Below are 22,854 nucleotides of genomic sequence, written 5' to 3'. Positions count from 1 at the left end.
AAATATGAAAAAAGCAACTGTCATATGTTCCAGCAATCTCACACAGCACCATATGACCCACTCAATTGCATTCTGAAGTCATCTATCCAAAGGAATGTAAACTAAGGTGCGATCCAGGCACCTTCACACCATCTTCACTGCAACATGATAGAAATTATTCCCACTTCATGTAAGTCATATGGGCAGTGAGAATCACAGCCTCTATTTAAGGTCCGTAGCTTGATCTAGAATCTCTGTGTTGAACCACTGTGCTGTGGTCCCTGTCAAGGCTCTTGAATACTCTTTCTTTTATTCCAAAAGTGTCATCAGCAACAGTTTTCACAGCCTAATTGATGTTCAATATTTATGTTTGTGTAGACAGCTTTTCTCAGTATTGGCAAAGAATTTTTACACAGCATATGCTATGTGATGTAACATCTCTATAAAGAATGCAGAACTGTTTCCAGAATGCCTGTCTCACAGAGATTCCTGGATTTCTGGGGCTGTCGCAAGTTTTGCAGCTTCTGTGTGGGCCTCTGCCGACCTTATCCTCAGGATCTGCCCTGGTGGACCTCTTCTAATGTTGCCATTGAAACTGGAGAAGGTCCAGTGAGAGGCTCATAGGGAGATTAACTGAGGGTTCCAACTGACAATCCTTGCTGAGCTCCCAGCCAATAACAGCACCTACTTGCCAATTGAACATTACTATCTTGTCCCATGGAACATTTAGATGACTATAATCCCTAACAATATCTGACTGTAATCATATGACAGACAGATGCTACAGGACAGATATTGAATTGTTGGCTTTGTTATACCACAGATTAGTGAGCTAACCTCTATTTGGAAACTGAGTGTTCATGACTCCCATTATTCTTTTACTGCCAGAAGCTTGTTCAATCTTAATGCTTCAATGAAATGTTAGGGATTCTGTGTTTTCTGGTCTTGGAACTGCTGATCTTGCTCCGTGTTCATGATCCTACATCACATTTTGTTTATGTGGCTGACTTCTTGTCAGGAAGTTAATGGACTTGCCCAAAGTCTGCTTACAGGAAAGCCCATGGCAGTTGTAGTGACTAAATCTGAAAATGGGTCAAAATTGGGACTTTGGAATCATTAACATATGCTACAGGTCCTGCACATTCAATGGATTAACACTAAAGAGTTCTCTGAAGGCCTTATCTGACTTCTTTTTAGTTTGCTCTTTGTTTTGCATTCTGCCTAAACAACTATCGAAGGAAAGCACAAAGATAATTTTAACAAAAAATTATATTACCTATTTGGGAAGCATGATTTTAACAACAGTGGACATATTTTGGAGCTTGACTTTAGAAAGACATTGCTTTCTTGGGTCCATGATCTAAAGGTCAAGGTAGATGGTAGCATTGGCCAGGGATCTTCCCTGAACAGTGGGATAGAGAAATATGACTGTGACAGATTACACTGACTGTGGTGGAACTGTGTGAAACTAATTTATGGCAAATGTTTTACAATCTTCCCTTTGCTGAATGAACTATATATGTGTGTATATATATTCATTTTGTGTAAGATGTAGTACACTCAGTCAGAGAAAGGATGCATTAGAAGAGAATGATGTGGGAAGTGTAGGGAGAGGAAGTGGTTAATACAAGAGCCATGATAGGGGCCAGCCACTCTAAGAGCTTTCTGTAATCATCTTACTTTAGTTATTACATAACTCTCAGTTTTAAAACCTTAAAATACACCTTTTAAAAAGTCTTCACAGAACACTCGGCTGAATTTCAGTTCCTTTTAATAAAAGGAGAGTTCTTGATATGGGCAGCTAAGAACAAAGTTCTATAACAATTCCATTGTCCATTCTGGGTAACTGAACCTTCCCCATCTCAGGGATGTCTATCTTTATTCCCATGAGAAATCCATCCCCATTAATAGTAGGATATCAGGCAAAGGCATGAAAGCAAGAGGAAAATCTACTAGAGAGTCAAGGACCCTAATAGGTTAACTTGCAACTGTTGACAAGTTGTTACTACTGTGCCAACTCATGGGGTCTGATTTACTCAGAGAGAAATGTACCAGGACAGAATGAAGAAAAGCTGTGATAGCCCAAAACTGGTAAGATCTCTGCATTGATGTCTTTATGCTGTGTCTGTCCCAAGACTTCAAACTGATATGATAATCTTTAGAACTACTTCCAAACTCCTCAGTCTGGCATATCATGTTTTTGTTTCCCCTCTATCAGTATGCCACAATTACAACATCTATTCAGCTGTCTCCTCTGCCATATTTTTTAAATTTATTTGAGACTTGAACAGTTTTTCTAAGCACAGATTAGTGCAGGAATTTGTTTAATAAATATACTTTGAGTATGTATTAAAAGACCCACACCTAGAATGTCAATAAAAGCAATATATTTCTGTTTGTGACTGAATCCATAGTTTTCTATGATTTACTAAAGAGTATACTTTAAAAAATAAAATTACAATTCTCATAAAAATACAAATGAAGACATGTCAAAGACTTTGTTCAAACTATTAACCAGTGAATTGGTAATGAGTTTCAACATATTCAAGGAGAGATCCAAAAAGCAAACACATATATCAATAATTAGGTGTGATGAGTTAGTGAGTTCATAGATTCAAGCAACTGGTGAGAAACCACAGGACACTAATCAGTTGTACCTCCACTGGGCAAAATTCATTTACATTTTTATGGACAGAATAATTTGCCTTATTCCAATTTTATACAATTTGCAGCTATAAAATTGCTTAAATATAGTCAAAGCCACAGATCGCTTAAAAGAATACATTGGATAATACCCATAGCATCCAGTCATCGTTAATAGTTTTTCTATTTCAAGGTTTTAAATGATGTTTTCTCACATTATACAATATTATATGTAATAAAATGATAGTCAAAAACCAGTTGCCAGGAACTCATGCCTATAATCCTAGCTACTTAAGAGGCTGAGACCTAAGGAGCACAGTTCATTCCCAGGCCAGACAAACAAATTTGGAGGACTCTTATCTCAACTAAATAGCAAAGAGCCAGAAGTGGAGATTTGGCTCAAATGGTAAAACACCAGCTATGAGCAAAAAAGCCAAGCAAGATCTTGAGGCCCTGAATTCAAACGCTAGTACTGGCACTAATAATAATAGTAGTAGGTAATAGTAATAATAATTAACCACAAAAGTGCTGGCCAAAAAATGATAAAACTCTTCATTTGAATTATATTATTTAGTTATTTGTGTAACCCTGTAAAGTATATGTTAATTATGTTAAAATACACAAATTCGCAGGCCCTCAAAGAATATTTTATCAGCCTTTAATTTGTTATCTTGAAGGAGCAGTTGATTCCAGAGCAGCTAAGAAGATAATGCAGGTGTATGGGTATGCTGTGGCTCAGACCTGGAACCAACAAGCATGAGATCTTGTTTCCTTTCTTTTTTTTTTTTAAACTGATGACTAAAAGGTCTTAGTGTTTGTCCATGGGATTATAGAAATGGCCACACTTCTGTGAGTCTGCTGTCTACTCTCTTTCAATCTAATCTAAGTGTTCTGTCTGGTTGGACTAGATTCTCTCTGTGTAGACTGACAAAGAAAGGATTTTATAACCTTCTGGACAGAGAGAAAAACTTGCTCAGAAAGCTGAAACAGAAGGCTGCATTGTGCACAAATTGTTCTTCAAAATTTCCTATGAAACATATATTGTCAACTTCTGAACCACTGTGCCTAATCACATTATAACTCTTGATATCATACTTTGATCATTTCACAATAACAGGGAATATAGTTATCATATCCATTCATTCATTGCACAATTTGTGCTCTGTTCATAGTGCTTGGTCCAAAGGGCATCAGTGAATAAACCAGACAAAAATTTGAATAATTTTAAATGAAGCAGAACATTTAATAAGTTGTAGTAAGTTGCTACAGAATAAAGAAATCAGGAGAGGGGGTTGGGAGGTAATTGAAATTGTAGTGTGTGCTGAGAAAGCAAAGAACAAGGGCATGGCCAAGGCAAGTCTTATAAAGCCCTAAAGGCATGGACAGGATGCATAATTTTCATAGTTTGAGGTGGTACACACCAGGGTTTCAAGGTACAGGAAAGAGCCCAGTGTAAGTAATGGGGAAAATAGCATTCTCTTTCTCTTTTTATTTTTATTTATTTATTTATTTATTTATTTATTTATTTTGCTAGTCCTGAGGCTTGAACTCAGGGCCTGGGTGCTGTCCCTGAGCTTCTTTTGCTCAAGGCTAGTGCTCTCCCTCTTTGATCCACAGCCTCACTTCCTGCTTTTTCTGAATGGTATACTGTAGTATAGTGGAGATAAGTGTCTCATGGCTTTTCCTGCCTTTTTTGGCTTTCAACTGCCATCAGTTCTCAGCCTCCTGAGTAGCTAGGATTACAGGGGTGAGCTACCAGCACTGGGCTTGTCTTTTACTTTATAAATATTGAAGATAAAGCTCATCATATGGATTTTTAGGCTTTTGGAATGCAATGAGATATAAGGATTGAGAAACTGTCAAAGAATAAATGAAATAAGTGAGAGAATGGAGCCCATTGTGGGGTTGTTTTGTATACTTTATAAAATATTAATTCCATGAATTTATTGTCTATTTCTCCCTTTAATCCTCAAGAGGACTTAAAAAGTTTAATAATTAATGTCTTTCAACTAAGTTTTCCTTCTTATTTTGAGACATTTTATTTTAGAAAAATAATGCTTTGTTCTCCATTCCTTTATATTTAAAATTAAAATTAATGCGATCAAGGAATGAGTTGATATGAATTAATGTGTATTTATTCTGAAATTAGCCCATTAAACACCTGATATAAAGTGTTTTGCCAAGCCTAACAACCATCAATAAATGCTTGGTTTAAGAGAGAGATCAAAAGGTAATATTTCTCTTAACTTTAGTCTAAGTTACATATGCTAAATTATATATATATATATATATATATATATATATATATATATATATATATCCACTTTTTATTTTGTCAGATTATCCCATGATATAGTACTATTATTTTTCACTGCAGGTTAACATTATTTTATGTTTACTAATTAAGCTGTATTTAATGTTATATTTTAGGTATTTGTTTATTCCTGTATAAAGCATATGGGATGATCAGGTGATTGAGTAGTTTAGAAATGAAAATATTAAGAAGGAGAAAGAATCTTTAAGACCCAGAAATTCATACTTTGCTCTTGACATATAATGTATCAATGCTCTTTCATTTTACCTCTCACTCCCCATCTCTTTAATTTATTTTACTTGATTTCAATGACAGATCTAAGGACATCGATTGTATATATGTATTGTGTATGTGTGTATATTTATGTGTCTATGTATATATATACATATCATTGATATGGAAATTAAGGAAAATGAAAATAAAAATGTTCTATTTGGTGAATTATTCATTTACATATGTATGTGTGCAAGTGTATACATATGCAACCAGAATTGTATACCTCAGGCCCCACCGTCAGGAACTCCACATGTCATAGCTGGCCACTCACAGTTAGATGCCAAATAAAGAGACAAGGTGAAAGGTGGATAAAAGAAGTTCATCTTAAGCCATCTTCAGGTACACACATGACCCATAGACAAAGAATCAGGAAAAGAAGAAAATGTATAGTTCAGCCACAAGTGTGTCCCATAGGTCAGAGGCAATAACAGGTGGTATCACACTATCTAAAAGGTTGGTCAGTTGAGTCCTGATTGACCATTGCCTCAGTCCTCCTACTCCAAGCTTCTGAATTTATCACCACTATCACTTGAGGGAACTAATTTGGTTCCCATTAGATGATTATGTCTATTCCAGGTGCAGCTTCATCATTATAGGCCATTGTCCTTATCTGGAATGGGGGGGGGGGGGCGGCAGGCTGTTTTTCCATGCTCTACTGTCCTTATGGGTATTTTCACTCCCTTGTCATAGAGAAATGTTGTTGATCACTCCTGTCTTTTCCTGGACTCCAAGTTGATTACAAAGTGAATGACATAGAACAAAGGAGAGAGATAAAAGTAGAGGCTGTGCTGGTTAATGGACTAATGGACCAAGAATATGTGATACATATACACAATGGAATTTTACTCATCCATTAGAAAGAATGATACTGTACCATTTGTAAAGAAATGGAAAGACTTGAAAAAAGTTTTGTTAAGTAAGTCAGGTCCAGAGAAGGATGCATGGAAGCTAAATTTAGGTAACAAATATACTTAGAAGTAAATACATTGGGTGGTATGCAATTGTATACAAGTATATTAACTGAAATACGGTAAATTCAAAGAACTCAAATAATGTAATACTTTTATTTTATTTTATTTCTGTCGGTTGTGGGGCCTGGACTCTGGGCCTAAGCTCTGTCCCTCAGCTCTCCAGTTCAAGGCTAGTGCTCTACCACTTGAGCCACAGCACCAGTTCTAGCTTTTTCTGCTTATGTGGTGCTGAGGAATCCAACCCAGGGCCTTATGCATGTAAGACAAGCGCTCTACCACTTAGCCACCTTCCCAGACTAATGTAATACTTTTAAAAAGCAAAGTCAAAGTTCAGCAAAATAAAACAACCGTAAGTGGGTACTTGAAAGGGGAAGGGTGGGGCCAAGGAGAAAGCGGAAGACAAATGAAGAGGAATAAAGAGGGAGCCAAGAATCTAATATGTGTCCTACAAAATTAAGAGCGAGGGAAGGGTGGGTAAGGACAAAATGGGTGAGAATATTGAAAGGGACAACATTGATCAAGATATATTCATAGACTATTGCAATTCCTTTGCACAACTATTCAAAGATAATATTTTTTGAAAAAAAAGAAAGAAATGGAGGCTGTAATAATAAGCTTTTCTCCTACTTTTGGTGATCCAAATAAGTAGCCAGTGCTTTTTAGTAAAATCAACATGTAAGTACGAGCTATACATATGTCACTGAACTATCTCTTCATAGTCATGATCTCTAACTTTTCAATTCAGAATATCAAATGATTTTCATTAATATAGGTATTTTCATTCAATAGAAATATGTTAGAGGGGAAAGTCACTAGTCTTTTTCCTCACTATTTCCCCAATGATGATGATTAGTGATGATTAATGATGGATTTGGCTCCATTTTTAGGCTTTTACTAAGATAGATTTTCAGTCAACTCACATCTTCCAATGTTGCATAATAATATTTCCTTTCTTACCTAGATCTCTTTCTTAATTAACTCAAACTTGATAACTTTCATAAGAATTTAAAATGCATCTCTACACACAGACCCAAAAACATTTGTTTCACAAAGCATGCCTTTATCATTTTTCCCTCTCTCCTTCCTCCTTCTAGGATGATTCTTAATTTGTCTAATCCTCGGAGATAATAAAAAGATATAGAACCTAGACAAGCACCAGGGGAAAAAATAATAAAATCCAGACTTGAAAATCCTATGATTGCTCATGTTGGGTTTATCTGTACAGAATGTCAGCACATTTGACAAGTATAACAGGTTTTAGATTCCAGAAACTCTGATTCAAAGACTGGCCACAGCATTTGCCCGATAGTGGCTTTTGGTAAATTACTTAGCCTCTCTAAACCTTGGTTCTTCTTTTGTAAAATTAAATTGTAATTTTTAGTAATTAATTCCAAAATTTTTACAGAAATTAAAACAAAATAACAAGTTCTTGTTTATTGAGTCATTATCTCATTTAGTTCTTATACTCTCTGAAGTGGTCTATTGAATATTGAACTTGATGATGTCTCTATTGAACACTGACAACTATTTGCAAAATTGATAGCTATCATTCACTCAGGAAATATGTTTGGAGGGGCAAGTGGTTTTCAACAGTCAGCCTTCAGCTAGAGATGATGGCAAACAGGTAGTAAATATAGAAAGAATTCTAAAAGTTGTAAGTAAGCACAATAAAGAAAAAATAGACTATTAACAGAGAGCGATAGGAACAAAATGGGAGATGAAGAGATTTCAGAAAGATCACTGAAGAAGTGCCATTTGGGCTGATACCAGATGATAACAAAGAGCTAAAGGAGACAGAACAAGCAGAGGAAAGAGCCACAGAAAAGCAAAGGCCTGGTCAAGAGTTTCACACTCCACATCAGGTGGCTGAAGCACTGGAAGCTTTAACAGGGAGCTGGCACTTCTGAGCCGTCTCGCGTACCTTTACAGCTAGTAATAACATGAGTGGCTCTGTGGCACTTAACAATCTTCTGGGGTGAAAATATCCCTGGTCATCAAGCTGTCTGCAGGAGTTTCATAGAATTTCTGATTCATTTTGCCATCCTGGGATCCCAAGGTCATGGGAGGGCCAGGGTCATATAAGGTGAATATGTCTGCCTACTTTTTCCTAGGTCCTAACTTCAAAGGAAGATCCCACTCCATCAATCTTCACTGGAGAGGAAAAAGAGAAATGACCTTTTAATGAGCAAAGCAATTCAAGTTATTATGTGGCCGCTGGGAAGCCACACAGTGCAATTTGCTCAGCTCATTGGAACTCGTAATGACTGACCTCACTACAAAACCCAAGCAAAGCTGCGCAGAAGAGTTGTCTGTAGGACTGATGTACCTTGAACCAGCCATTTCCTTCTGACACACCTCCTCTTATGGCTCTGATTGTATTATTTAGGGATCTCAAATGATTTAAAAATACTTTAAATGTAGGGTCACCTCTTTGACCCAAGCTCAACCCAATTCATTGGTAAACTCATTGGGTTATTGTGTCATTTATAATTTTGAAATGTCCCTTGGAAGCTATTCTCAAAGCGAAGATGAATTATGCACATTTGGATATAGGAAGGAAGAAACCCAGGAACACCTTGTGTAGAACAAAAACATAAATTCATAGTGGTTTACAGGATTTCCTTGCATTATGCTGTCTTTAATGGTCAGCTTAATATTTATAACTTCCATACATTTCCAAGACATATAATAGTTATAACCAGAAAGCACCTATCTACCAGTCTGTAAGAATAAGAAAATGAGAAATTAAGAGTTACACATTGTAGGCCATCTTCTAATAGGTAGATTCATTTCCTAGGACTTTTGTTACAATGTTCCCAAAACTATGTGGCTAAAAACAATGGAAAATTATTTGTCTCACAATTCCAAGAGCTAGAAATCTCAAAATTAAGGTGTCAGCAGGACCATGATTTAGCTGAGAATTTGAAAGACAAATCTCATCTTGACTTTCAGCATTGGGTGTTTTCCCACATTCACTGGGGATCATTGGTTTGCAGACACATTCCTTCCTGTGTGTCTAATTATCTTCCTTCTTTACCTATCTATCTCTGATCCAAATTGTCTCTCTGTATAAGAATACAATCATATTAGGCTAGGGATTTCTGTAAAGACCTTATTTCCAAATGAGATCATCTTGAGACAATTAAGTTTAGGACTTCAACATCTTAATTCAACTTGCAAGTTATAGCACAAGTTGTGGGCATTACCTATGCTTTATACTAAACTGCCCAATCAGGAGGGAAACAGCTTGTCAGATTACACATGTAAAAATATAGAATTCTGGGTTAATTTGGTCTCTGAAATGGATACTTTAAGTAAATCTTTTCCAAACATAAATAGCATGGTACACACTGCATGAATAAAATTTTGTTATCAGAAACATAAATTTGCCTGAGTGACCTCTACTTCACTCAACAACCATAAAGATTATCTGATCATCTTATTTTCTACTAGCTCCTAGGTGCTGATCTAGCTTGCTGTGATACCAGAAGCAATGGCCAGAATACAGAGAATCTGGGAGTAGGAATTCTAAACCTTGAATTCCAGCAAGCAACTCACTATAGGTGCTTGATTTGACTGAGGCATTGACCATCTCTAAGTTTCAGGTTCTTTATTAGTTAACATAGAAATAAAAAGGCTTTTGCTATCTATTTAAATCATTGTCATACTCATGACAGATAAGTGAAATGAAAATAATTCAAAATGGTTGTTTATCATAACAGAATGTTGTTTATCATAATACAATGCTGTTTATCATAATGGGATGCTGTTTATCATAGTAGTTGTTTGTTCATAATAGAATATTGTAACTTATTACTTGGTTCAAATTATAGACCCTGAAATTGTGCCTAATTTCCTGCTATAAAAGCCAGTCCTGCAGATCAGCAGATGGTGTGTGGGCGCCTTCATCCCTGGACTGTGGTAAATGAATGGTCTCCTTCTAGAACTATTGCCATGGATTTAGTGTTGCACAGTGAAGAACCAGAGAACTGAAACAAGAAATGTAAACCTAATATTGACATCCTGAATTGTTTTGCTTTCAGACTTCGGCCCTCAAATACTAAAATGTATTCTTTTCTTATAAAAACCCCAATACACCTCGCTTTTGGAGATAGGATTAGCATTTATCTAATAGTAGGTAACAAGTCACATTTTAAATTTGGATAATGAAAAAGTCTCATCAGAAAACAAAAAAAAATCAGTAGAGACACTGAAATGCTGAGCATTGAGCTCACAACCTTTTAGTAACAACATGCAACCAAGACCAGGGGGGATAATTCCAGTAAGAACTGGAATAATTACCCATGCTCACTAAATAAACACTCAGCTTGGTTGCTATCAAAATTAAAATCTGCCATTTCTAATTTGGCCCTGAGGGTCCATAATTAAGTAGACTTGACAGTTGTTTTAAATCCACACACCTAAGGAAGAAAATTATGTAGTCTATCCAGTAGAGAGATTGTGATTTGTATTTTAAATTGTGTCTGTAGGGCATTTCTTAACAGACAGAGAAAGAATTTTTCCTTCATTTCTTTGAAGCATAGTACACTTGTCAGAATTTACAAAAAACAGCTGAATGCACCAGGGAATTTTAGTAAATTGCCATAGCTTATACAGCTCTTCAAGATATTTACCATTCTAATTTTTCTCTCAAATACACCATTATAAGTATATGAGTATACTTACTATCAGAATGAATTGATCTAATGTCATTGTTTACACAGAATATTTAAGTGAGTTACTTGTCAAGTGTAATAAAGTTGTTTAATTTTTTTTAACAAAGCATTCATTTTCAAGATCTTCTGCTTCTTGTGAGACCAGAGCATAATGTCAGCATTGTATGTAATCTATACATCTCCTGCTAGGTCATAAAAAGAACCAATTCTGTGTACTTGTCAAGGTCAATAAAGTTCAAATATTTATTTTTGCCTAAAAGAGCTAACACTTCTTGTTGTTACTGGAACTTTAATTCTAATTAAGATTTTTTTTCTGTTTCATCTTCTTGTGTTTAATTTAATATGTGGCCTTATTAATAAGCAGTAATTTTATAATCATGAGTGATTTTTCCCCATAAAGTGCACATTGCATAAGAGAGGTATGGCTAAGATAGACAGTTAGTGTTGCTAAAAGTAGTTCAGAGTGGGAAAACAAAAATAAGCTTGTTGACTTGTGTCCTCCTTCAGGGGTAAAGCATTCACTAGCAGAGAAGTGACTGAAAGAATAAGATGGCGTATATCATAAAGACTCATCATGTAAACCCACGTATTATGGGCCTGACAAATTTTCATTATCAGACAACGCCAAGTAACTTTTTCTATCAGCTACAGGTTCTTAATTGTTGCTCAGTGTCTGCTGCAGATGAAGTCTGCAGAGTAATCTAAATCTGATATCCTCCATTTTGGAACTGGAAACTTTTTATTCTTGGAATGTGTTTCATTGTTTTCAGATTTGCAAGTCCTTTGACAGACTGACTACTGGAGCCATAATAGGAATACAGTTTAGGATTAAGCAGAGATCTAGTTACCATTACAGAGTTACCGTTCATTTGTCGAAGTGAATCATCATTAACTATTGTCACTTGCCATATTTGTACTCATTAACCATTTCCTATCTTTGTAATAAATCAATAAATAAACTTTACAAAATGCTTCCACATTAATTACCTCTTGTAACTTGTGCCCATTTAATAATTGAAGTATGTGAGTCTTGAAGCTATGAGGTAAACTTCCCAGAGCCAAATAATGAGCAAGTGCCCAAATCAGGATTCCATCCCAGATATTTTGATACCTGGTCCAGCTCTAGCTTCACATCAAAGTTACCTTCTCCTTCTCTCTGTTATATATGTATAGGTTACTGAGGAAACTCTATTTAAAAACAAAAAAATTCTTTATAAAATCTTCATGCCAGTTCATTTGTTTTAAGATTCAAATTAAAGTCTATTTGGAGAAATTATTTAACAAAAATTTTATTATTTATTAAAAACTATTAGAATTTCTTTTTTGTCAGTCATGGGGCTTGAACTCAGAGCCTGAGCTTTTCTACTCAAGGCTAGCACTCTTATTACTTTGAGCCACAGCTGCACTTCCAGTTTTCTGGTGGTTCACTAGAGATAAAAGTCTCATGGACTTTCCTGTCAGAGCTGGCTTTCAATTGAGATCCTCAAATCTCAGCCTCCTGAGTAGATAGGATTACAAGCCTGAGCCATCAGTTCCTGGCTTATTAGAATTCCTATAAGTTAGGCATTATAGGAAGTACTAGAATAAGTATTCCTATAAGTTAGGCATTATAGGAAGTACTAGAATCCACTGGTGATCAGTCATGAAATAAGACAGAGTCTATGAAGGGATAACAGGACATTTGCAGTAACCCTACTGAGTGATCACTATTTTTATAAGGAGTGTAAAATGTACCATTAGGGGGTTATTGAAGGACATACATCATCACCAACTCAGTGACATTTACAGTTTTAATACATAACAGACACAGTGCCATTATTTTGCAGTTAACATCTTATGAATTTTGTCTAGGATTATCCAATTGTAGAGGAAGAAAAATGAGAAGTAAACTACCCTATCAAATTCACAAAGAAAGACAGAGCCCAAATTTACCAAGCAAGGTGGTTCAAGTCCATACAAGTGGATTTTCACCTTGGTTAATGAGAACTTTCTCAGAGAAACTGTAAGACATTTTTTGTTACCAAAATACAATTTTGACAAGTAGAGCAGAAAAAGACAGAGGAATGTGTGGCTTGAAATCAAGCTTGTTACACTCCCTCAAAAAAAAAAAAAAAAACTAAACTCCCTGAAATATATCTCACAGGGAACTTGAGAAAATGTGTCCAGAACACAGAATTATCTTAGTGAGTCACCTGGTTGGACAACTGAATCAAAAGATTTGGTTGCTCTATTTATTTCTGTTATGCTGTTTTACTCTTCTGTCACTCAGTAAGTAGGTGGAAACCACCAAAAGGTATCCTGCGACCACAAAGCACTTTTACAGATGTAGCTTTCAGGTCTTGTTACTTTAAAAATACCTGAGCTTCAGCCATGTTACAATTTCCCCTTTAGCATACTAGTCCTGAAACAAGCTTATAAGAGCAGAGCACAGACTGACACATTGCCTCATTTCTGCCAAGGCTTTTCTGAATTTTCATTTTTTTAACAATCTGGGTTGTTGTTGTTTTTAATTTCTGTCTGGGAGCATTGGACAAACTTCCTGTTCACTTTGTTTATAATCCTTTTATGAGAGAAAATGATTGATTTGTTGGCATGCTGTTTTTCTAGTTAGAAATCTTAGACTCTTTCTAGCAATTGAGAGTTAAAGAAGGGAGAGGAGGTGTTTCAGAATGCACTCGCATCATTTTGCTTTGTTTTCCACTTTGGAAAAGACAATCGATTGCATTGCTTTGGAAAATGACTGTGAAGAAATTGTAAACCAGGCCATTTCTAGAGTGGCCGTCGATTGAAACACCCTCTGAGGTAGTCATTGCATACAAAATTGCATCAGAATCAGTCTCAAGCAATAGCCACAGGACATGGGACTAATAAAAACAATATTATTGTGAGATCTAGCTTCAAATACATTCAGCATACATATACCTTACCCTTTTGTTTTCCATTCTTCTTACACATTTCCAGAAAACAATTTTAGTCTATGTATGCTGATCATACCTATACTTTAAAGATAAGAGTGCATTTACAAGGAAACTGTGAACTAGGAACTCTCTGGGAAGGAAACCAGAGGAAGATGGGGAAGAGAAAGAAGAAGGTGATGGGAATGAATATAAAGTATACTACATATATATGTATAAAAACAGCATAATGAAACCCACTAAAACTGGTAAGTAAGATAGATGGGTAAATTTTATCAAAGTATATTATGTACATGCTTGTCAATATCACACTGAAACTGCCTTGTACCACTAATCTGTGCTAATAAAACAAAAATTTGAATTTTAGTTTAAAACTTAAAATTTTGTATCATTCTATACAACATAAGGAAGTTAAACAATGTGACTATCTTTCCAATTATGATAAATATTTGATGCAACTCTGTAATTACTTGTATCTCTCAAGAATTTTCTAATCTAAGAAAAGTCATTATTCCCTTTATCTCTTTTTATTAACTTTTCTGTAGATGTCTTTTGCTTTTCTACCAAAGATTTACAAAGTTTTTCCCAAAATTTGCACTTTTATGGACATTATAAAAGTGATTATTCTATAATCTCCATTGTTTACAAAAGAGGGGTGAAATACATTTTTATGTATCAACAGTGTTCAATAAACATATAGATTCTTCAAAACATTTTTTATTAATTATCACTGTAAAGTCGTCTGCTTCTGCTTTCTGTGGAGGAGGTGAAGGACCTCAGAGAAGCAGCTGGTCCCCAGAGCAGCTTGGGAGCTACTCTGGTAGAATGCAGAATGAACTGAGTGACAAGAGATCATGAGAATGTGTTAAGTGACCACAACTGATGAGTGACAAGAGATAATGAGAGGATGTTAAGTGAACACAACTGAAACATAAAACTGTTGGCAGAGCATGAAACAAACAAGAAAACAAACGGGATAATAATTAAGCACAAAGAACTACTAGGTCAGATGCTGCCTATGGTTCACACCAATAATCCTAAAACTCATGAAGCTGAGATCTGAGGATCAGGGCTCAGAAACAGCGCCAAGGAGACTGCTGTTCTCTTAAGCCTGAGCAGAAAACTTTGAGACACTGTTACCTTCAGTGAACTAGTCAAATGCCAAACTGAAGACATGGCTCAAGTAGAGGAGTGCCAGCTTTGAACCAAAAAAACTGAGCATAAACACAGGCCTCGAGTTCAGTCACTTCTACCATTTAGCTAATGTGCTAAATACATAAAGATATATAAGTATATATACACTATATATATATATATATATATATATATATATTTAAAATGGAAAACAACCAAACAAAAGCCAAGGTAAAAGACTAGGAGGGAGATGAGCAAGAGCAAAAGATGTTGGTGCTATAGGGGAACAGAAAGAAAGGCTGTTGATTACAAGGAATGACTGAAAATAGAGTCCCAACATTTGGCTTTGAGGAAATAGAGAAGGAACCTCAAGAAAATGAAGCGCAGCTTGCATACGTGTCCTGCCACATTGTCAAGTAATCACACAGGTCTTTTCCTGACCCCTCCCTACTGCAGTATGAGCTGGATGTATCAGCTCATCAGAAATGTTTCTTCTCACCTCATACCTTAAATCCTTGCATCTTTACTTCCTGTTCTGACACAGACTGACTGGTAAATTCCATTCAGATATGGAGAGAAGTTAAAGAGAGAAGTAATCAGACAACTTAAAATCCGAACTAAGACTTGAATCCTAGTTCTCAAATGTAAGGGGCCATGGGTGCATGGTCCTTCCTCTCTGCTCCTTCGTTGATTCATACCGAAACATACCTACTACTAGCCCCATTCTAATTTGGGTGTGGTATGATTTTTTTAAACACTATGCTATAATGTATGTAAGTACCTTTTGAACATATGAATGCTATTATTATTGATTCATATGCTAATAAAATTTCAGCTATAAGCTCTGCGTTAGTATAGCTTGAAAGAAGTGAATTGAGGAAGTATAATGGGGAAATTTCTCTCCCCAGACAGGTGTCTGAGGTGTTTTCCAGCCAGGACAGACAGGCTTGTTTCATCATCTCAACCACCACAACATAAGTACAAGGACAGATCCACACTGGAGCCAGACACTCCTGGATCTGCCTAGCTCACAATTAACCACACCAGAGACATTTGTCTTAAATTAACGTAAAGCCTGTTAGCTGAAGCTTGATTAAACCTTGGCAGTTGCTTGGCAGAAAGCAATTAAAAAGTCATTCAGCAATGGCATTTGGCCATTGCAGAAGGCTTAAGCTGGCAGAATGTGCAGGTCTGGGAAATCTTCTCTCCACTTGTGCTGCTGAGGCACAGCTGAAGGCTAGCGCTCCATAGGAAGCTCCAAGGAGACAGATTTTTCTCCCAAGGCTTACAGGAACAGCAGGGCTCAGGGTTTCTTCTACAGCTCCAAGTGGGCAAAAGCCAAAAGGATTTTGTGTTTTGTTTATATAGAAAATGACCAATTCCTATAATAAGAAATATAATCCAAATAGCAACTATTTACAAAATCATTTTGTTTAATACGCTTTCCTCTTATTTTACAGGTATTGATGAGGATTTCTGACCTGAGTTTTCTCTTCCCTGTTCTTTCTTGTTCTTAGAAACAAAACCATTCTTTTTGGTGAAAGGTGGTAATGGTTGGGTACCTGTCTTCTCCCATAAAGCAGTTCAGTGACTTAGCTGATTTCCCTCCTGTGCCAAAGAACTAAGGTAGGCTCATTCTTACAGCTTCTTTTGCCTCATTTCCTCACTAGTTCAATGATGACAAAATCATCTCTTTGTCCCTCAGACTCACAGAGGCACTCACTTTGGGCTATTAAATATGTTCCATGTGAATATTGAATAGTATTTTCCACTGACATTTATAGGGTATTCTTCTCAGAAAATATATGAAGGAAAAGAAAAAAAAACATTGGTGCGATCCCATGCAACTCTCAGCAAGCCTGATGTGCTGTGAGGACCCAAGTCGGCCTTGCATCTGACAACCCATAATGCATGACAGATTGTGTCTGCACTGTGCCCTGAAATAGTCTCCCGATTAGAAGAGTATGAAGAACAAAGAATGGAGAAATGTGAGTTTTCTGAGGCTCTTGACAAATGTAGCCAAGACAATATGGAATAAGGTAAAAGTGCATTTCTATGTTTCATTGAAAGGAGGATGATGCCCACTTTCGTATTTTTAATTCTTCACATACATGTATGTATACACGCACCGATATATAATATATATATTACTGTTTGTAATTTATGTCTACCTTAGTGCCCAGCATTAGAAATCAAGAGAATGGTTGTGCCCACTTGAAACAAGAGCACATGTCTGATTCTGTGCACTTCCCCTCCTCCTCCTCCATCTTGCCTGGAGGCAGGTGAACAAGTCTTCATATGGCATAAACTAACCATCTTAGCTGGAGTCCTGGTTGGAGATTTGTAGCAATCCATCACAGCTAAGAGACTTTGCTCCATTTCTCTGGCACTTTACTCTAAATAAACTTTGCTTCTGCTCTCAACTTTCCTGCTTTATAATTGAGAAGAAAAGGGGCCCAAGACCCCTAGAGAGTATCGTCACCAAAGATTGTGTAAATTTTCAGAAAAAAAATCTAAGGACTGCATAATAAATCAATCACTCAAGTACCATGATTAGTCTTTGGAAACCTAGAGTCATCAAAAGCCAAGCAAACCCTACAGATCGTGATTGGTGTATTGGTGATATCATTGGAGGCATTGGGAATTCCTTTACTCATGTTAATAAAAGATTATATAATAGCAACCCCATTCCTAACACCAACCTACATGAGTATGCCTATTTCTTACAACATGATTTTTCCTAGGTGGAGGTATAGAATGACACATACATCTTGGTTTAAACGAAGTTATTTTCAATGAACAAAGTGATATATGTCAGTAAGAATATGAAGCAAAATAAAAATGTGATTCCTCACTTCTTCCATCATTGTCCTATTTTTTATGGTCATATAAAATGATATTTATTGAAATGACCTCTAAAACTAGAAACAGGTTTTTTGTGGTTTTTTCCTTTGTTGCTGTTTTTGTTTTCTTTTTAAATAAGTTTTTTATTGTGAAAATACTGTACAGAGGGGTTACAGTTACATGAGCAAGGTAATGAGTCCATTCCTTATCCAGCATTGTTGCCTCCTCCTTCCCTCCCACTTCCATGACTACACTCTCCACCCCACACCTAAATTGTAAAGTTAATTGTTCAACAGTGTCTTCTAACATGTCCTGTTTCTTAAGTGTGGACCATCCACGACTTTGTCTGTAGTTGCCAGACTCCCGTGTGGCCTTAATGACTCTCACCATGCTTAGATTTGTGCTCTTGTATCATTTCCTCCCACAGCTTACCAGGATTGTTCTATGCGTCAGTAGGATTTAGTAAAGGTGATAACATGAACTTCTGAGGAGGCATAAAAGATACGGTAAATTCTGCCTCATGTTCTTTCTATTGTGTGTGAAGCTAGGAGAAGCCTCACTAATATGTGAGGGTACTCAGATCTCCTAATAGAGAGACCCAGGGGTGAAGAGAAACAGAGGAACCAAGAAATGGAGGAATCTGCCAAGGACCATGGTGGTTTGGAAACCCAGTCCAGCCTTGGGTGAGGAAGTCTGGACAAGTATCTCTACCTCATGAGTGGCCACTTCAGCTGATCTGCGACTCATATCATAGACACTATATAACAATAACAGAGAATTTTTTCAAGCTAGAAAGTTTGATGAATTATTTTTATGTGATAATAGACAAATGCCTATCATCTCTTCCCTGATAAGGTTGATAATTCATCACTTATGTCTTCTAGAAGTGCTAATTCAGGAATGTTTTAATCAACTCTGATAATATGTTAGAGTTTACTTCACAAATAAGTTCTGGCAAAGACTTCATGTCCTGTGAGCTACAAAATTTGGCTCACAAAACTTTTCTTTGGCAAGTAAATCACACACACACACACACACACACACACACACACACACACACACAGGGCTATGATTACAATTTATTGATTGGTTGCTATAATCTTATTAAGATGCTAAACTGAGATCATAATGACAAAAAGACACAAGACATTTTATTCTTATCATCTGCTGAAATGAAATCACATCAAGAAATTCCTAAATGCTTTAATTATTTTTATTTGGAAAAATCTCTGCATCTGTCCTCCCCAGATTATTAGCACTCACAGTAATTAAGCATCTGAACCATTTGTCAGTACCTTTTTCTCCTTATCTGGGAGGCAATACTAAACATGACTCATTCTCCCTGAGAAAACCTTAATGCAGCTATGTAAACCGACACTCAACAAGGGTCATGTGGTTAAAATCTCTTCTCCTTCCTGTATGCTGCAATATTTTCCTGACTCATTGGCAACATCAGAGTCTCACTGACAGCAGAAATCCACATAAGAGGCATGGCCTTGCATGGCCTCTAGTGCTTAATTCTTTGATTTGTATTTCAATCTGAAGTCTTCTCACCAAATCAAATTTACTACATCTACAGTCACAACAGCTTTTAAACAGGGCTCAGTGGCCTGGAGAATCTAGGTTGCTTGCTGAAAAGAAATTGGGTAGATTTAAGTCATCATTGCTAAGTTTCCTTGTGACTTCGTGAAAGGATTCTCTGATGAAAAAGGATATCAGTATTCATAATGTGTGCAAAAAATAAAATAATATGGTTCTTTCAATTATTGGTTAAAAATGCCTAGGTAAATTTACTTGATTGATCCATTCCATAACCTATATACATTTCAAGAGTTCATATTGTACATCAATAACACATGCAATGGTTGCTGGCCAAATTTTAAAAATTTCAAGAAGAAAAAAACAAGTCACCAATATAAAAGTTACACAAGATCTTGGTGTACAATGCTCTTCTTTCTACAATTTTTTTGTATGCCAAGTGATCCAGTCAACAGTGGAGGGAGGAAATAAATCTGAGCTAACCCATCACTATCTAAAACAAAAAGGAACACAGCCAGTGTGCATTATTGACTACCATAGGCACGGCCAAACTACATGGTGTCCAAAGACTGAAGAAAAAAATCATATTGCTATTCTCATCAGCACCTTGAAAATTTTCTACAGAAAGTAATGGTCACGGGTAGGTATACTTTACTCTACATAGCACGAATTACTGGAAAATCCTGATTCTAAGCTTAAGCTTACTTACATACTAGGTATTTTGACAGTATTTTTCCTTATATCTTGTTTATTTATTTTGTATGTACTTTGTAGGCATAAGTAATCTTATAGTTCTGATAACTTGATCTTCAAAGAGTTACTTGATCTTAGAGTTTCACTAATCCATGTTCAAGGTTCAGTAGATTCAGTATTCTAGAATTCACATATTAATGATGACGATTGAACCACAAGTCCTCCACAGATGTTTTGATCATTTTTTGGTATTTTTTATTGTAATAATACTGTACAGAGGGGTTACAGTTATATGAGCGAGGGAATGAGTACATTTCCTCTCTGATCTTTTGCACAGTTTAATATTTATTTGAGTGGATGCCTATATCTGAGTGGATGCCTAGGTTCTGCGGACACATTGAAAAGTCACACATCATTCAATACTAGAGTACCCCCCAAGTTACAAATTAGACATTAGTCCTTTTATGAGAGTGTCATATTGTTGAAAAGATCTGTGTTCATTCCTTTAACTAATAATACAGCCATAAAAGGTTCATATAAACATATGCCATCACTAATTTACTTGTTCTATACTGTAAGGTTCTGAGAAAGGTAAAAGCTTTATTGTATATTTTGCCTACTAAATGAAATCTAAAGGAAGTAACAGGCTGTCTTTAAATGATATACTACACAGGGGAAAGAAACCCATAACTATTGATACAGAAATTCATAAAAATTTGTAGAATAGTTACTTCATTTAAAATATCAAACTCTTGATTTTTACAAAATATTTAGCTGGAGAGCTGGGGTTTGGAGATCCTGACTTTATAAAGAATAACTATTTTCATTCCTGTTTCAGACATAAATTTAGTTTCTAAAGAGAAAGTGTAGTATTGGAAAGTTATTCTTCCCCTCTTCCATGACTATTACAGGTACCTGTGTACCAGGCTTTCTCATCTGTAAGAACAGGCTCTTGGGCACACCTAGATCCATTTGAGAAAATAGTGAGCTCATGTGTTACAGCAATCTCCTCTGTGGTGTCCCTCAGGCTGCTCTTCTTCCCAGGCTGCTCCTGTCACCCAGATCCTCTCCTAGACTTAGCTTAATGACCAATATTTTTTAGTTGATTGAATGGCATTGCCAGCCCAAATTGCCAGTTTGTTTGCTACCTTTTTTTGTTTCATTTCTTGACCTTGGGCGTGCAGTTTTATTAAATATGACCTCTTTCTTGCTGGATGATTGTGTCTTCCAGGTTCTTCTGACCTTAGTGGAAGTCCATGAATCGATGCCCTCTCTACCTTGACTTGGGTTTCTGTACTTCCTCAGCTGTCTTGTTTGTTTTTATTGTTGGGACTTGATTTATAAGCCTTAAGTGCAAAACAATATGATATTCAGAGAAATGAAGTCATTGCTCCCAAGGTCACACAACAAACAAAGATTTACGAATGGGGGTGTGGTCTCATCTACCTTCCACCATAATTTCTTCCCAGAGACCTGTGAAGGGCCAGTGCTGAGAGTCGTATACTGCCTTGACAGCAAAGTAACCAGCTCTCCTGACTAGTGGGTTATCTATGGCTTCTTCTATCCTCCCTTCCTCTGAGTAAAGACACAACACATTGCACAAGGAATGACTGTACGGCCAAGCCTACTTATACACTGCAAAGTGTAATAAAAGTGTCAGCTTGGATTTGTAGGTCTTTGGGATCAACAAAACCTCTATGTTGATTTATGCTTTATTAAGTAATAAGGTAGCTATACACTGCTTCCAAACACTGCTAGCAACAACCTAAACTAGGAGAAATGTAATTAGTAAGTAATTTGTTTTTTTTTACTTGAACATAAACAAGGTCATCTGGTTGAATCATCGGGGTTAGGAGATTAATTTAACTGATATAGTTCAGTTTTGACAGTTTCTCAGGACAACTTGCTCTACCAAGATGCGCCAAACCTGATGAATTGTTCCTTGGAAAAGTGAGGATATTATTTAAACATCCCACCATGCTCTGTATGATGGATTTACCAAACAGTCAGGTCCATATACTTTGAACTCATCTGTCAACCACATCCATGAAAGAAACCATTCCTGGTGAGTGCCTTGAATTTTTAAGGTGTTCTTTTTGTAGAACAGTAGAAAATAAAATGATAATATTTAGATTGGGCTCATGCACTATTTAAGCCAGAGAAAAGACCTAAATGAGTTTATCAACTCATTAGAAATATCTTAATTGTATTCAACAAAGGCTTAATAAATCATATTTAAAGAACAGGAGTGACCAGAGAAACAACCACCCCATTAATAACTGGGATAAAGAATTAAAAAGAGACTTCTCTGGAGAGGAAATAAAAATGGCCAATAGACCATGAATAAATGCTCAGCATTGCTGGCCATAAAAGCAATGTAAATCAAAATCTTATTGAGATTCCATGTCACCCCAGTTAGAACGGCTGGTGGGGATGTGGCAAAAAGCAAACAGTACTACACTATTGGTGGGAATGTAAGCTGGTTCAACCACTCTGGAAGGAAGTATGGAGGTTCCTCAAAAGACTAAACATAAAACTCCCATATGATCCAGCAATCCCACTCCTGGGCATTTATCCAACTGATCACAAACTAGGCCACACTAAAGCTACCAGCACAACTATGTTCGTTTCAGCATTATTTACCATAGCTAAGATGTGGAATCAACCCAGATACCCCTCAATAGATGTCTGGATCAAGAAAATGTGGTATATTTACACAATGGAATTTTATGCTTCTATCAGAAAGAATGTTATCACCTTTTTGTAAGGAAATGGAAAGACTTGGAAAATATCATATTAAGTGAAGTAAGCCAGACCCAAAGAAACATAGGCTCTATGGTTTACCTCATTTGTAATAATTAGTATAAGCA

Source organism: Dipodomys merriami, unplaced genomic scaffold (genome assembly GCF_024711535.1).
Source record: "Dipodomys merriami isolate MVZ:Mamm:240054 unplaced genomic scaffold, mDipMer1.0.p SCAF_30, whole genome shotgun sequence".
Classification (NCBI taxonomy): domain Eukaryota; kingdom Metazoa; phylum Chordata; class Mammalia; order Rodentia; family Heteromyidae; genus Dipodomys; species Dipodomys merriami.
The sequence above is the reverse complement of the archived record's forward strand: the minus strand, read 5'-3'. Positions refer to the sequence as shown.